Raw genomic sequence first — 12,263 nt, 5'->3', positions numbered from 1 at the left:
TCATTTATTCCAATCTTAAACCAGATAACTAGCCAATATATTTTTCTGAATCTCCCGACAAGTTATATTTCATTAGTCAATTTGATCAGGTTACTTAAAGATTTGGCACAGTTTTTAGTTTGATCTGTTATTTCAAGACACTTCCTGGTATTACACATGATCGGTAAGATCGCTAAGTATGATTGTGACAAATTAGGCATATCGGGTCTGTTTATTAGAAGCAAGATTTACGAGTTACGCGTTTATGTAATAAACTATATCGCATTTTGATACCAACGAGTTTTCGTATTAAAACAAACAACAACAGTAAATAATAATGTTATGTATTCTATTTCATATAAAACTAATTAGAGAAATTGAAACATATTTAAATAATAAACAATTTGTTCTCAGATTTCTGGTTGAAAAATTGAATAAATATTTCACAGGCTTTTTTTTTGAACAAGCTTAATTTTATTCAGATAATTTTATAGAGAATGGAGTAAGTGATGGTTGAAGAGTACTAGGTCTGGACTATATGGTAGACTATATATTGCTCTTACTTTATATCATGTTATTTTGTTGCAATCTAATTAAAAAATATAAAATACACTATTAGTGATCACTCAATTCTGCAATAGTATATACATCTTTCATAAATATGCTTAGTAAAATCGTAATTTACAAATTAGTTTATAATGCTAATCAGTTGATGCTAATCATTGAAAAGGAGATAATGGGGCCCTCTCTTGCCAATAAAATTCGTTATAGAGGTAAGCATTTTTATTGTTAAATATTAATATGCCGCGATTTTTGTTGGAAATATTTCAGCGTATTGCAGCTGCACTGAATATTAATACAGTTACGGTCATTGAAATATCTCAGAAAATGAAAAATATAATCAAGATCAGCTTGATATTAGCTCTATCTAATAAAAGAGATGAAATATATGAAATGTATAAAAACAGTGAGTAGTTTTTCAATACAAACACAATTTAATACAATTATTTCAAAGGAAACAGCCTGAAAAGTATCGAAAAGCTCTAATGGAACTTCCGCATATTGATTTTAAAAAAGTACAATTTTTAAAAGCATATAATAAAATGAAGCAAGCTTTAGTATTCAATTTATGTATTGAGATATGTATTGACATGGATATTTTATAATGAGACCAAGAAACAGGAATGGTTAATAACACCAACGGTTTGGATGAAATTGATCGGAAACATTGAAGAAGAAATTGACAAATGATGGAATTGTGAACAAATGTTAAATAGATTGGATATTGGCAGCTTAGTTATTCGCTTGAATGAAACTTCTTGAATATGATATGATTCAACGCTGCCAATTTTTAAGACAGGTTGATGAGAGTGGCAACAAGTAAAGGTGAGTATGATAATTAATATATGATAACTGTAGGAAATGTTATTGTACAATGTAGACGATTTATCTGCGAGATATGTGTGTAATTGTTCAGAATAAAATGTGTCAGGAGAGAAAGAATAGTAAATGTTTTACAGATATGGCAAATACATTAATGAGGATGAAGTGATTAAATTTAGTTTTTTCAGGAAAGATGTATACAAGTATTAATAGAACAATCGAAGGAGAAATACAGTGATATCAAAATGTCTTTACAAGTAAACACTACCGAAGGACACAAGAACTAAACGTAAAAGGTAAATATGCTCTCTAATGAAAGTAAAATATATTACTAGGAAATACAATTGTTAATTAGTTGGACTGGGCCTTCAGTGATACAATTACATAAAAAACGCCATAGAACTCTAACTCATAGGTGGTAAGGAAAAGTAAATGTAAATATAATGAAACACAACCTTAAATTAAAAACTATTATAATTATGTACTTAATTGTAGTTTTAAGTCCTTTGATAATATATGTATTAGATGTACTATAATGTTAAAATAAATTATATTTGGTAACAGTATTTCTGTTTAATTATTTTATTTAGATTAAAATTTTGTTGTATGTTAAAGCCAAATTGACATCACAAATTTAGATGACGTATCTACAAATTAACTTTGGATAGACTAACATATATATTAATTTGTTTTCGAGGTCATCGTGTAGCTATAAACATTAGTAATTAATCGAAAAACTTTGTTATGGCATGGTTGAATTACTAGTTGGTATGGTATTTGAGTGAAACCCCATCCATATTTGCACCCTGTAGGTCCAAAGAGGTTTTACAATCAATATCTTTGATCTTAACTAAAGTAAGTTGGTTAGATATTTGTTGAAAGAAAACTAGTTATCCTTTAAAGTGATTTATAAATCTCAATTCCAATTTTTGGCTGCTTCTATAGGATCAGCGTCATGTCAGGGTAAGTGTCTTCATAAGAAACATAATTTATATCAAAAATGCCTCGCTGGGTAGACCACAAAACAGCTGATAAAAAATCATTTGCGGCAGACAAATGTCAAAACTACCGAATTCGATACTCGTTAACGTTAACAGAAAATAAATCAACAAAGACAAACTGACGAAAAAAGATTATAAATTTTTTCGAGTTCGTAAACCCCAGTTAATTTTTCGCGAAAAAAATGAAATACGGTGCAAAAAACACATAGGAAGTTTTTCGCGGTCTATTATTCTCCAGACTTGGCGCCATCGGACTTTATATAATATTTTTGATCGATGCGACTAGACGTTCTCGTTGACGCATATTTTTCTAATTAGAATTTGGGAAATAGGGCGATTCATATCAAGCGTAAGAAGATAAATTGTTTCCAGCGGTAAGTGGCTGCTGCCAACAAAATGTGAAAATGATTATGTAAAAAAGAAGCGCAGCCCGTAATATATTTATCAATCGACTTAATTTGTTTCGGCTGCAATTTTATTTCAAGGCAAAATAACGTGTGATATAGTTGTTTAATTTTCTACTTTCTATTTTTATTTTATACTTTATGTGAAAAACTTCACGTTAAGTCAATATTAACACTAAAACTTTATATATTACAAACTTTACCAAGATCTGCAAATAAAATAATTTTTTCTTCAATTTATTATTAATGACCTATAAAATTAATATATTTCACATGGGTGCTACTAATTTGATGACTTGAATCATTAAAAACACATTGTTTTAGGTTTACAATATCATTTACAGAGTTGAAGCACTTACGTGCTAACATGGGGGTGAAGTTTTCCGAATCTCTTAATTTCTTGTATGAGAGTTGGAATCCGAAGGACATGATATAAGTAATTGTTCCTAGAGCATCTGGGTGCATCAACAATCCTTCTATATTAAGACTTTATTCTAAAATACTTATATTATGTTGATATTGCTTCTCGCAGAACATCCCTATAAGTGAATTCGATAGGCCCATGTAGGTTTTAGTACTTGCTGGTACAGGAGCTACTTATTACGTAGAGATAATTTAAATTTTCTTCATAATACCTAATTTTTTCTATTCTAACTGGAATTATTTTCTTTTCGTTTTGATATGCTCCTTTCAATGTTTCAAGTCTTTTTTGTTACATATCGTAGAAAGAAAAAACCTAATACCAACACACTAGTTTAGGTTTGTTAACAATCATTCAACAATTGACCAGGTCTACAGAAAAACAGCTGTTATTGAAAAAGCCTACGAAAGTAAAAAAGTATGCTCAGCTATATTCTTAGATATAGCACACAAGTCTTCGATAAGGTTTGGCATGAAGGCATTGTTCATAAACTACAGAAAATTTTACCAAAACAACACAACTAACTATTAAAATCGTGCATTACAACCAGAATTTTCAAACAAGAAGAAGTTTACTCTACAATAAAAGAAGCTAAAACAGGTGTAACACAAGGACGTGTACTTGGGCCAATGCTTTATCTACTTTTCACTTGTGCTATACCACAAATGGAGAATATTATCATGGCTACATTTGCTGATGATAGTGCGATTACAGCTATCGGAGACAATAGTGAACAGGCAAATGACAATATAAATAATTCGACACAAGCTGGAAAATAAAAATTAACGAAAGTAAATCTGTGTATATGCAGTTCACCTACAATCAGACCGTACAAGCACTAATAACATTAACTAATACTATCATTCGATATAGCAACAACACTAAATATCTCGGAATCTTGATGCAAAACTTCGCTGGAAGGAACATATAAAGAACAAAATAAAATAACTGATACTGAAATATAGGAAAATGTACTGGCTAATTGGAAGAAAATCATCAGTACATAATTATCAGTACATAATAAAATGCTAATAGAATTGCAAGGGGGCATGAGGAAAGACTCCATTCTCATGAGAATATTGAAGTAATGCAGCTTTTGGATACCACTAGAATATAACACAGATTCAAAAGAATCAAACCATCTAATCTTGTATAGTATTGTGTAGTGAGGTGCATATAATAAAAAAAAATACAGCCGTGACATGTATAAACATTATTTAGACTAAGATAGGGCCGATGAGCCCTCCTAGTTATATACCTAGATTTAAGTTATCATAAAGACACATTGTAGGTTAGTCGAAAATGACTGGCAACAATGTAATAATTAAATAATAAAAAAAATCTTACATCAAGATTCATTCCAAGGTACTTAACTATGTTCCTGGTCAATTGTTGAATGTTTGTTCATAAAATCAAATAGATATACAGGTACTAGATTTTATCTATATATGAAGAACAAGGCGTGTAAAAAATTAAGTGTTTTTATAACCAATAGTTATACATAAAATAAACATAAGAATAAACTGGTTCTAAACTAGTACAATAATTATGTTATGCTTAACATGAATAGTTGAAATATACCTAAGACTAAAGCACATTGATTTTAAAATTAACTGAAATATCTATACAACTATTTGCATCTTTTTGTCTATATATTAACACTATTTGATCTGGTAATGCTTGAACAGTCACTAATACGAGGTAAAATCGTCTTTTTAGATCGAAAGCTTGACTTGGTGTTCTATCGTTACTGGTATGATAGAAAATGGGTACAGAACAGGTATTATTAAGATATGATGGGATACATGGCATACACAGATCAAATTTGTAATGTTTTATCTATTTTTTAAATAACTTTTTTAAATAAAATAATTTTTTTAACAACATAAATTATTTTATTGAAAACGTTGAACCGTATAAAAGAGCAACGCTCAAATGATATTTTATATTTTTAGTTGGAATTTGGGAAAATCACCCTTGTATCCTGCTATTAGATGATTAATTTTCGAAACACCGTGGCCCACTTGTATATAAGAAATTCAGTTTTTCGTACTATTTTCATAATAAAAACCTTGTAAAATTTGTCGTAACAATCGTTTAATCACCTCTTTCTATGGTTTAAAAATACCTAGTTTTTGGTGCTAAAAAAGAAATACAATTTTTTCATGACAAAATAATAATAAATAATTTGATCAAAAAGTTTAACTAAATATTCAGCAATTATGTATTACAAATATATAACATTATTAATTAAAATATGTAAAAAACTAACTATGTTTTGATTATTAGATATCCAACCCATTATTTAGAAGATCGCCGGTACCAATAATCGAATCCACCTTAAATTCCTCTTGGTGACAGGTCATATTTTAAATTGCAAAGCTTTTAGCTCCTTAATAACTCGAGATAAATAACTCAGATAAGTTTGAGGAATTTTGCATTAACAAAACGACTAAAATGGTAAATTAAAAACAATTTTCAAATACACCGTGTTCTTTCACCGGCGGTTAAATGCATCTACATGGGCAATGATTGTGAATATATACTCAGTAATTAATATATTAATAGTAGTATTATCTTATCTGTTTCTTTTTAAATCTAAATTAAAATTAACATTATATATTAGTAATATCAACAATTTAATAAATCTTTTGATAACATACTGTATGTTGTTTAGAAATAAATAACTTCTTAATCTTTTAACTAATTATCTACTTTCACATTCTTTATACTCGGGCTAAATAAAAGTAATTAAAATTATTCCTAATATAGAGGGTATTGCTCGCTTGATTATGTATCGTTTGCTATTTATTGCTCAGTTTACATGCCAAGACTTGTATATTTCAGTTCATTAGTATCGATAGTACTGACAGCATAAACAAAATATGGTAAAGCATCATCAACGAAGAGGAATACTGGGCGAAACCCAAAGTTAACTAACAGAGACCAACCAATATTGAAAAAAATTGTGGTCGGACGAAATAAATCCCCCGCAACATAACTGACGGATAAACTCAGCATTCCTTGGAGTTGTGTGACTCAGTGTTTCGACCAAAACAATACGATGGGAGCTCCACAAATCCAATATTCATGAAAAGGATACGATTTCGAAACTCTTTATTATGGAAGCTAACGCTACGCAGTGAAGGAAGTGGTGTATCACTGCGAATAAATATATCAACATCCTCAATGTTAAAGTTCTTACTATGAGTAACATATTGTTGCCAAAAACTGCCGTACTCCAAGATGAAAATGCGCTTATACACACATCGAAAAAGGCTCTGTATTGGTTTGAGAAGCATCATCATATCATCAAAATATTTCCTCGTAAGCGCAATCGGCATACCTCAACCTAATCTGGCTACCGTTAAGATAAGAGATCAAAACAGCAGGTATATCATTGATTAATGCATGAAATGTGGCTAAAAAATCGTAGTTGCTCTTTTCTCCGCTCATATTTTACAAAGCATAAGAAATATTTCATATAAATAACACAACGTGTACAAATAGAGCAGGAACCAGTTTTTTGTTGTAATTTTTTAAATAAATCATGAAGTACTTAAATACTACTAACACTAAAAATAACACTTTTACCTTGCAACATACTTTACAACAAATATCTCTTTAAATAAATCTTCATTCGAACCATGTGTAGCGGGAAAAGTGAGACAAAAATATGAAAACCTTATTTCCTCATAGACGGCCTGCATAGAAAAATGCAAACGTCTAGACTGTGCAGCGGTCATAAATATTAACCTGTAAATAATTTCTATGCAAACTCGTTTGACTTGATATACCAATTTCATTTGAATTTACTATATATCTTCAGGTAACTTCAACGAACTGCTTGTGAATACCGCGCTGGTCGTAAATATATTGACACCAGCTAGGTTTGTTTGTTGCAATTTCAAAATTATTAATTATTAGATGAAGAAAGCCCCAAAAGAAATTAAAAAGAAAGAAAATATTTGACATTAGCGATAATATAGCATCAAGATCTAAAAAGGTTTATGCTAGGAATAAAAGGTGTCGCATATGGGGTAGATTTGGTCTTCTCGGTGTTGATTTGATGTCAGTTAAGTAACAAATAACTTTTTCTAGGAATTTGTCAACGAAAAACACCAAATAAGTGATTCATGACATGGTAAGTGGCTCTACCTTATTGAAAAAATGTGTGTCTGCCCTTAATTGAGTAGGTCTCTAATTATTTTAAAAATGTAACGGTCAAACGATTCCTTAACTTGATATGGCCTTTTTGGTGGTTTGTGCGCAATGCTGTTTTATCAGATTTGTACTTGATATGTTGTTCATCGATAATAAATTAAAACATATTTTGTTCAGACGTCTAGTAAAGCATATTGTGGTTCCATGTGAGGTTCTATTGTTACCGCAAATGGAGCTTAACAACTTGTTCGAATTGTAAAAATTATAAAATTGCATTTAACTAAAGACCACTATAAAGTCAAATTTCGTTAAAAATCTTAGTTGATACCATCGTTTAATCTAAGTCAATTTAAATGCATATTGTTTGTATATATGCAGTTATTAGACTCAGCTTTTTTTTTTCGTTATGATTGAAAAGTTATATTGGCTAAATGATGACCGCGATTCGCTATGCCACATTCGACTATTTTAAAGGCATTTTGCATGACTTCCTGCAACACCTGTGGCTGAATTTCGTCAATTTCGTGACGAATATTGTCTTTAAGATGTTGAATAGCTTGGGGCTTATTCACATAAACTTTTGATTTTAAAAAACCCCATTAGAAATCATATACGGATATAAATTCATTAATTTATTATTCCTCAGTTATTTGACTCAGTTTAAAATCAGTGTGTTACATCATCAGAAAACTTATGGGAAACCTTAAGGGGCTTAAAAACATATATTGTTTGATATTTTATAAGCTCAACCTATTGCAAATATGTCTTTAAGTGACGCAGTATATAAAAAATAAACTTTAAATTCGTTTTCCTCTTTTTTTCGTTTCAAAGCTCCTTTTTCAAGCTGGTTGAAATGATATCTGAAGTTCCCCTGAACTAATTTACTTTAAATTTGGCTTTCTCTATATATTCTTCTAACAGCACTGCAGACAGTTTTCTGCAAGAAGAATATCGGCATATAAATTGAGGGCGAAAAACACGATTCAAACTAAATTAAATTAAATCACTTCTAAAACATGTCCTAACCTATGATGAAAAATAGATCATGTACGGTAATTGGAGACATCAAAGATCATATACAAGTGATATTTGTTCTGTCACGTGTTCCGAAAAGCCAGGATTAACGCTGGAAAATGCAATTAGGTGTGTATGTTAGTTTTGGCGCTTATGAAACATTTATTACAAAATTATGATGACTTTACATTTTACGAGGTTTTACCAAAAGGTTAAAATACATATTAACATAAATGTTATTTTAGCACACTACTAGCGAATGAAAAATTAATTGTTTTACATTTCACGTATTTGTTAAAGGTTTCTAAATTATTCTATAAATAAGAAATATAAAATATTTGTCGGTATTTATTACTAAAAGAAATCCTGATGAAACATTTAAAGGAACTTTATATCTTTGACCTAAGTAGATGATCCATAGACAGATATATGCAGAATTTTCTTAAACATATCTATAACTAATGCAGCGTTGCATAAACTCTTCCCAAAAATGGATGTTTGTTGCCATAGTCCTTTGCCTTCAAGTAATGACATAACATGTACATAAAACTAAATACCAAAATATTTATTTGTCTGAATAGTTTGTGTTTGTCTGTATGATACCCACTTTGCCAAATGGACTTGGTAATGGATACCAAATGAAGCTCAATGGGTTCCACATGCAACACCAGTGAAAAAATTAATGAGTAGATTTGGCATTTATGAATCACTGTTGGCATGAAGCGGAATCTATCCATTTTTGAAACAAATGATTACAGGTGATGAAAAATGGATATTGTACTATAATAATGCGCACAATTGTTCGTATTTGATGACGCTGAATATTTGATGGTATTGGAAATGAACTCTTTATTGTTGCTCAATCCTAACCAACGAAACTATTAACATCATTGACTGGTACTAGATGTGGCACACACCTTCGATAAGGTATGGCATGACGGCCTGGTGCATAAGTTACAGAAGATGTTACCGAAATAATAACTGAGCTATAGAAATTTTATATTACAGCCAGAGTGTTTAGAGTCAAATACGAGAAAGCTTACTCTACAATAAAAGAAGCTAATGCAGGCGTGTATTAGGGCCAATTCTTTACCTACTCTACACATGCGATATACCACAAATGAAAAATATCACGATGGTTACATTTCCTGATAACACTGCGATTCTTGCTGTCGGAGATAACAGCGAAGAAACCACAAGAAAATTACAATAAGAAAGTGGAAATATAAATAATTGGACCCAGACCTGGAGAATAAATATTAACGAAAGTAATTCTGTGCATGTGCAGTTCACGTATAATCACGGTTCAACCACCAATAACAATAAATAATAATATCATTCCATATAGTAACAGCGCTAAGTATCTCGGACTTAATCCTGATGCAAAACTTAGCTGGAAGGAAAAAGGAAAGGAAAAATGTGGCGTTAAAATATAGAAAAATGTATTGGTTAATTGGAAGAAAATCACAATTATCAATACATAATAAATTGCTATAATATAAGCAAATAATGAAACCTATATGGATATACACTATTCTCATGTCAATATCGTAATACAACTCTTGGATAACACCAGAACGGGATACAGACTCAAAAGAATCAACCCATTTGATTCTATGTACTGTAGTATAGTGAGGTGCATTTAATAAAAAAACAGTAGTATTAATACATAAACGTTATTACACCGGAGACTAAGATAGGGCCATTGGGTCTTCCAATGAGTATTTAGATTTAAGTTATTGTAAAGACAAATTGTAGGTTAGTGACCAGTAACAGTATAATAACTAAATTTAAAAAATGATCGGTGCATATATCACAGATTAGTGTTTAAAATATATATGAATAGAATAGATTCCCCAACGTATTAGTTTAACTATTTAAAAGTGTTTAGATGAGGCACATTGAAATCTTGTGGAAATTTTGAGAAAACTTTTATTAAAAAAAAATTATACCTATACGCCACAGCCAAAATATTATTGTAACATTTTATAAAATAATTCAGTAAAGTATATCAAAATCTAATATATCAAGATTAGTTCAAACTAATTGCATCTATTACCTATATGTTAACACTGTTTAATTTAGTAATGCTTGAACAGGCACTATTATAAAGTAAAATAAAGTATTTTGCGCTGAAACATCCGAGCTGGTGTTGAATAGTTACTGGTATGATGGAAGATAAGTGCAGAGCAGGTATTATTAACGCCTTACCTTGTCTATTTATTACGTTTTTGTTGTTTTTGAAGAAATTAATCGAAGCCTGGATGCTTTGCAATGCAAATGCCTTGATCATCGATGGCGTTCATGTTTTATATCAGAGTTTAATAAAATATCGAACAAGGATGATTTATTTATAGTGTTACTTGTTATAGATGTAAAAGGATATTTTTGATATGAATAAAATAAGTTTTTTTATTAGTTTATTACATTGTTACTAGTCGTTGCTGACTATATTACAATTTCTTTATTTACCATAAATTAAACCTAGGATATAAAACAAGTAATATTAAATTAGTCTGCAGTTGTGTTATATGATTAGCTTTAATACAAATCTGAGAATGTTGCTTGTTTACGAGGAAAACTCGATAGTGATTTAGAAAATATATGTTAATAATTTCTTAATTTGGTTAAACTTTCAACGATCATTCAAGCTTATTTTATGGAAATGTTAACTCCCCATTAGTAACAAGGGCAAGTAACTATAGTTTATTCAAAGTTTTTTTATATATGCGTCATCGATATTTGTGACGTCAAAACGTCGCAATGGTGCCAAATAATTGTTAAATAAATAATTGAACAAAAATATTATCAAATATAATTTTTTTAACATTATAGTATATCTAAAAACTACAGTTAATTATACAGCCACAATAATGTATAGGTAAGAATTAAAATCTCTTATCACTATTTCTTTCAACAATTTTGCAAACGTGTGACAACTGGATGTCATTCGGTAGTCAGATGTACGCGAAAGTATTCAAAGTATTAGTTATAATCACAAAACATTGTCTGTACATTCTTGGTTATAATTACTTCAGGTTAGAAATCAGCAAACGTTATTTTAGAGCTGTGATAATATTGATTAATTCTAAATCGCTCCGTAATATATGATATCATTTTGTTTGAAAATGCCGAAAACTTTAATAAGTTATTTCGAAAAGGAACGAGATAATGAAGGCCCCCTTAGAGGTCATTATTGATGATATCATATACTATAAGTTGCTGCAATTTTATTGAAAATGTTTTTTAGCGTGTTGCTGCTGCGCTGAATATTAGTGTAGGTAGGTACTGTGAATAATATCGCTTACAAAATGAAGAGCAATACGTTAGGTTCAACTAAGAAAACTGGATCATCTTGATATTGACTCCATTCGAAGTCAAATATACGAAATGTATAAGAACAGTGAGTACACAAACTATTTTATCGATATAAACATAATTTAATACAATTATGATAGAGAAAATTGTTAGTCTGGAAAGTATACATAAAAGTATTAGGGACATGCAGCTTTTTGAACTTCCCGATATTGCCTTAAAAATAATTCAATTTTTAAAAGCATACAATAAGACGAAGGAAGATAAATTATTAGAATTTGTGTATCTTGATGGAACTTGGATATTGCAAAATGATTCATGGAGGCACTCTTGGCAAGACAGTAACGAAAAAGTGCAAAGACAACAAAAATTTATGGAAAAAGGTAAAAGTTACAATAGCATTCGATTAGGCTTTGTTGATCATAATATTTATTAATAATTAATGTTGCTAAACCGGTGAAAACATACTTATTAAAAATGGAAGTGTTACCCCACCCGCCATATTCTCCAGATCTTGCTCCTTTGCACTCATCATGCACTTTCAGAATGAAATTCGTATATTGTATGAAAGATGGGAAAAAG

General features: G+C 30.1%; 1 protein-coding gene and 1 long non-coding RNA gene across 2 annotated transcripts in view; one reads left to right on the top strand and one right to left on the bottom strand.

Annotated features, from left to right (window-relative positions):
* Positions 1 to 12,263, bottom strand: part of LOC143190780 (uncharacterized) — a 304,709-nt gene that overhangs the window by 225,884 nt on the left and 66,562 nt on the right. The window lies entirely within an intron of this gene.
* LOC143191940 (uncharacterized) lies at positions 1,013 to 1,814 on the top strand. The gene is made up of 3 exons (XR_013004678.1): positions 1,013 to 1,365; positions 1,551 to 1,658; positions 1,718 to 1,814. It is a non-coding gene; the product is annotated as an uncharacterized LOC143191940 (long non-coding RNA).

Source organism: Rhynchophorus ferrugineus, unplaced genomic scaffold, assembly GCF_030347505.1.
Source record: "Rhynchophorus ferrugineus isolate W39M unplaced genomic scaffold, kcgeb_rfMv2 rfM2, whole genome shotgun sequence".
In the NCBI taxonomy this organism is placed as follows: domain Eukaryota; kingdom Metazoa; phylum Arthropoda; class Insecta; order Coleoptera; family Curculionidae; genus Rhynchophorus; species Rhynchophorus ferrugineus.
This window is presented reverse-complemented; position numbering and strand designations above follow the sequence as displayed.